Below are 5,418 nucleotides of genomic sequence, written 5' to 3' on the forward strand. Positions count from 1 at the left end.
TCAAATTAAAAAAAAAAAAAAAGAAAGAAAAGTGGAGGTGAGGAGAGTGCCACTGAAATAGCTATGTGGAAGCATCTTATAGCTAAAGACGACTAACAGTTTTATGTAAGTATTTGTGTACCTCTTTTATTGTTTTTTATTGTTTTGTGTACTTCTTTTATTCTTGTTTAAGTATTAAATGGTTAGATTTGTATATCATGGTATATCTTTTTTTGTAGGTCATTATCATTGGTGCAAGAAGCGACGTCGAAGACAACACTTTTATTACTCTTATGTAAGCATTTGTGTTACACAAATTGTGTACCTCATTGTTTTGTGTACTTTGTTTATTCTTATTTAAGTATTAATTGCATGAAATAATTGGTATATTTTCTTTTTGTAGGTCAAAAAAGGGCAAAGAAGTGACATTGACTTTCATATTTTCTTTTTGTAGGTCAAAAAAGGGCAAAGAAGTGACTTTGACTTTCATATTTTCTTTTTGTAGGTCAAAAAAGGGCAAAGAAGTGACATTGACTTGGCCATGCCCACCCGGTCAGTAGTGAAATCTAAAATTTGTTACTACCGGTTCTGTGGGCGTGGCTTGGGGGGGTAATGTGACTGGGTGGGCATGGCCAATTTTTTTTTTTTTACTTTTAAAACCTTTTTTTCTACAACCTCTTCGGTGAGGAGGTTGTAGAAAAATGCTTTTAAAAGGCTCTGACGATCCCAGCTGAGTTGCCTGATCGGCAGAGACATTTTTCTTTTAAATGCCTCTGACGATCAGGCAACTCAGCTTGGATCATCAGAGGCATTTAAAAGGAAAAAAGTCTCTGCAGATCAGGCAACTCAGCTTGGATCGTCAGAGGCATTTAAAAGAAAAAAAGATTTTTTTCTTTTAAAAGCATTTGACGATCCCAGCTGAGCCACACGATCATCAGAGGCTTTTTTTTTTACTTTTAAAAGCATTTTTTCGGCTGAAGAGGTTGTAGAAAAAATGCTTTTAAAAGTTAAAAAAAAGCCTCTGATGATTGTGCGGCTCAGCTGGGCATGGGGGGGGGCAGGGAGTTTTGCTACCGGTTCTCCGAACCACCCGCCTCCATCGCTACCGGATCGGGCGAACCGGTCCAAACCAGGAGCATTTCACCCCTGCACCCGGTCACCTGACCACCAAGCCACGCCCACTGAGTCACCTGACCATGAAGCCATGCCCACCAAATAAGCCACGCCCACAGAACTGGTAGGGAAAAATTTTAGATTTCACCCCTGCTTTTGCGGTCTGATGGGCTCTCTTATCCTGGAGACACTTCTTAGAGGGGGTAAAGGAGCTGTTCGAAGTGTGGACTGACCATAAAAACCTCGAGGTGCTGAAGACCCCTTGGAAGCTTTCTCCCAAACAAGTTTGCTGGTCTCAGTATTTTAAACACTTTAATTTCAACCTAAAATACATTCCAGGGGGGAAAAACCTATTGTCTGATGCTTTGTCCAGAAAGCCCCAGTTTGACATGCCATGATCTCTGAAACCCAACCAGCAGCCCAACCACGCACTAGGGCACAAACGCAGCGCGGTTCCAACATCCCCGAAGACAAACTGACAGCAGAGCTAAAAGCGGCACAACTACGTAAAAAGCTGCTCAATCTGTGCCACCATGAAATCCAGACCAGAGAAACCCCCTGGGTTTCTCCAGCTCGTGGCCAAACCCAAAAAACCCTGGGAAGAGATTGCAATGGACTTTATTGTCGAACTCGGGGGAAATACGGTGATTTGGACTGTCGTGGATTTATTCTCCAAGAAAGCACACTTTACTGCCTGCAACGGATTACCTTCTGCCAAAAAGCTGACAAAACTTTTCGTGAAGCACATCTACAGGCTTCATGGCATCCCGCGGCAAATAATATCAGATTGTGGGGTCTAATTTACTGCTAAGTTCTGAAAAGAGTTCCTGAGTTCCATTGGGTCGTCCCAGGGACTTAGCTCGACTTTCCATCTGGCCACCAACGGATCCGTGAAATGATCCAATGCCATGGTGGAACAATACATCAGATGTTATGTAAACTATCAACAAGAGAACTGAGCGGAATTGTTACCGTTCGCCGAGGTGGCTTATAATAATGCAGTACATAGTATGGGGTTGACCTCTTTTCAAATAACTACTGGCATGGATTTTGTGCCAATGCCTGAGTTGCCTAGAGAGCCACTCACTTCAAGGGATGGGAGAATACTAAGAAAGGTTTAGTGGAAGCAGTAGAGAAATATAAAACCCAGGCAGACAAGCACAGGTCTCTCCAACCACCTTTCCAAAAAGGAGACAACAAGACAGACCAATTCGACATAACAAAAGGGGTTAGGCAAGGATGCCCACTTTCTCCACTATTGTATATTTTAACATTGGAGATCTTGTTAAAAAAGGTCAGGGAAGATCAAGAAATTAGAGGGTTAAAAATAAGGAGAGAAGAATACAAGGTCCAGGCCTTTGCCGATGACCTGGTATTTATAATAGAGGAACCATTAGAAGTAGCACCAAAACTGTTTAAGAAAATAGAGGAATTTGGAGAAGTGGCAGGACTAAAAATAAATCGAAATTAATAACAAAAAATCTTACGAAGAATCAAGAAAAAGAATTGGAGAACAGTATACAAATTCAAACAACGAAGAAAATAAAATACTTAGGGATCTGGTTGTCAGCAAGAAGTTCATCAATAAAAGAAAACAACTATGACAAATTAATAATACAGATAAAGAAAGATTTGGATAATTGGAGAAACCTACAGATTTCACTAATGGGAAGAATTTCTACCATTAAAATGAATACCTTACCAAAACTTTTATATTTATTTCAGGTCACTCCAATAAAATTAGAGAAATTTTTTTTTTAAACATTAAATAAGATAACTTCCAAATTTATATGGCAAGGAAAGAGACCCCGAATTAAATTCAAGTTACTACAAGATACAAAAGATAGAGGTGGAACAGCACTCCCGGATTGGGAACTTTACTATCAAGTGGCTGTGTTATCATGGGTAAAAGAGTGGATGGAATTAAAAAACAACAGAATACTAACAATCGAAGGACACGAATTACAAATGGTCTGGCACTCCTTTCTATGGGATGAGAGATATAAAACACATAACTACTTTAAAAAACACACAATTAGGAATGCACTATTACAAGTTTGGCTAAAAATCAAAAGACAGCACTATACAAAAATTCCAATTTGGCTTTCACCATTAGAAGCGGTAAGGCACCCAAATTTAACAGAACTCAAAAAAGTAATTAAATATGAAGATTTAATTGACCAACAGGGGAAATTGAAAACAAAACAACAATTGGAAATAGACCTAAACAGAGAAATCAACTGGTGGACTTTCACACAGATCCAATCTAAACATAAGGAACACACAAAAATACAGGAAATATTTAGAGAAAAACAAGAACTAGATAAAATTATATTAGAATCAGAAGAGAAGCTAATTAGTAAAATTTATAAATTTTTGTTGCGATACAAATTGGAGGAGGAAACAGTGAAGGATACGATGATTAAATGGATGCAAAATTTTAAATACACAATAGATTTGGAGAAGTGGGAAGAGCTATGGCAAGTGAACACAAAATTAACATTAGCGGTGGCATATAAGGAAAACCAGTTGAAGATGTTCTACAGATGGCATATGTCGCCCACAAGACTGGCAAAAATTAACTCGAAAAATAGTGCATTATGTTGGAAATGCAAGAAATCACAAGGTACCTTTTATCATCTATGGTGGACGTGCCCGGCAGCAAAGAAATTTTGGTCAAATATTAAGAAATGGCTGGAACAAATAACAAAACTACAAATAGAGAAGAAACCAGAAACCTTCCTGCTAGGAATTTTCACAAAAACATATCCCAAAGAGATTAAATATTTGATGATACACATCCTAACGGCAGCACAAATAACATACGCAAAAAATTGGAAACAAGATAAAATCCCAACAGAAGAAGAACTAATAGATAAAATCGTACAGTGTGCTGAAATGGATAGATTAACGAAAGAAATTAAGGAAAAAGAAGAGATAGATTATTATAGAATATGGGATAAATGGTATCAATGGCTTAACACCATCAATAAAGAAACATAATTATGAGAAGTAAAAAACAAAGATGTAAATATGTATATAAATAATTCTGTATAGGTATATAAATATGAATATGGAAATCCAAAAAACAATAGTATAATTAAAACACATAGATCTCTAATGGGGGAAACCCAAGGAGAAAAAGGAAAATGAAAGGAATATAGAAGAGAGGGGAATAGGAGAAAACTACTAAGCTAAGGAAAAGGGGAAGAAATACAATAGTCTTAGTTGGAAAACCACTATGAAACAATGCTTACAAAGAATAATTTATCTCTATGTCGTACGTTGTGTAAATGTTTTTTTATCTTTATGTTGTATGTTGTGTAAATGTTTTATTTATGTTTTAATAAAGTTTATAAATTAAAAAAAACAAAAACAAAAAGGAGATAAGGTGTATTTGTCAACCAAATACCTAAGATTGAGGCTACCTAGCAAGAAATTTGGACCCAAATACATTGGTCCCTTCCCTATAGTGAAAGTGATTAACCCTGTAACTGTCCAACTTAACCTCCACCGCGTATTAGGGAAAGTACATCCAGTGTTTCACAGTAGCTTATTGAAACCAACAATAGGATCTAATTTAAGCCCCTTACCAGCTGCTCCCCCCCGCCTTTGATAGTACAAGGGGAGACTCATTATGAAGTTAAGAAGATCCTTGACTCTAGATTACACGGGTCGGTTACAGTATTTGGTACACTTGATGTACAATGTGTTAATCCTTTCTTTTGTGTTTTGTCTATTTTATTTTCCAGGGTGCATTTTTTTCTTCAGTGGGGGACGCCTGTCAGCTTTGGAAGCCATATTAGACCGGAAGCTTCCACACTGCCACCTTCTTGTGTGTGGGAAAGTAGGAGGGGGGATTTAGTAGAGGGAATGTAGTTAGACAAAATAGCATTCTTCCTTTTGGTCAAGGACAGGACAATCCTGCATCTGGATAAGGAGTGGTTGGAGTGATGTCTTGAGGTGGGACAGATGGTGATTGGACCATGCGATGGACTGATGAGTGAGGCGATGGTTTGGGGTTTTTTGATTTACTGAGGGAAAACCCGGAATTCTCAGTTTCGGGTTTTTCCAGATGTGCCAGTATACCTACTCTAATAAATGGAACTTTGAGAAAATGCTTGCATCGGAGTTTTTAATTGGAGTTGGGTTTTTCTGGAATGCTGACAGGTGTTCAACATCTGCCTATGTTTTCTAGATATAGGAATTTTCTAGATATAGACATGGCATTGGCATCATACAGCAAACTCAGCATTAATTCCAAAACAATTATTTGGGCTCTAGACTGAAAAACTGGAGACATTCCTTTCAACTTGTGGTGTTATG

The 5,418-nt window shown here is 37.9% G+C and overlaps 1 long non-coding RNA gene across 1 annotated transcript; it reads left to right on the forward strand.

The window, feature by feature from the left end:
• The first annotated feature begins 243 nt into the window (after nt 1-243).
• LOC139317466 (uncharacterized) lies at nt 244-5,170 on the forward strand. Its single transcript, XR_011600458.1, has 3 exons — nt 244-274; nt 485-531; nt 4,845-5,170. It is a non-coding gene; the product is annotated as an uncharacterized lncRNA (long non-coding RNA).
• The last annotated feature ends 248 nt before the right edge of the window (nt 5,171-5,418 follow it).

The sequence above is a fragment of the Pituophis catenifer genome, unplaced genomic scaffold, assembly GCF_029215685.1.
Source record: "Pituophis catenifer annectens isolate HBS135680 unplaced genomic scaffold, rPitCat1.0.hap2 SCAF_5, whole genome shotgun sequence".
Classification (NCBI taxonomy): domain Eukaryota; kingdom Metazoa; phylum Chordata; class Lepidosauria; order Squamata; family Colubridae; genus Pituophis; species Pituophis catenifer.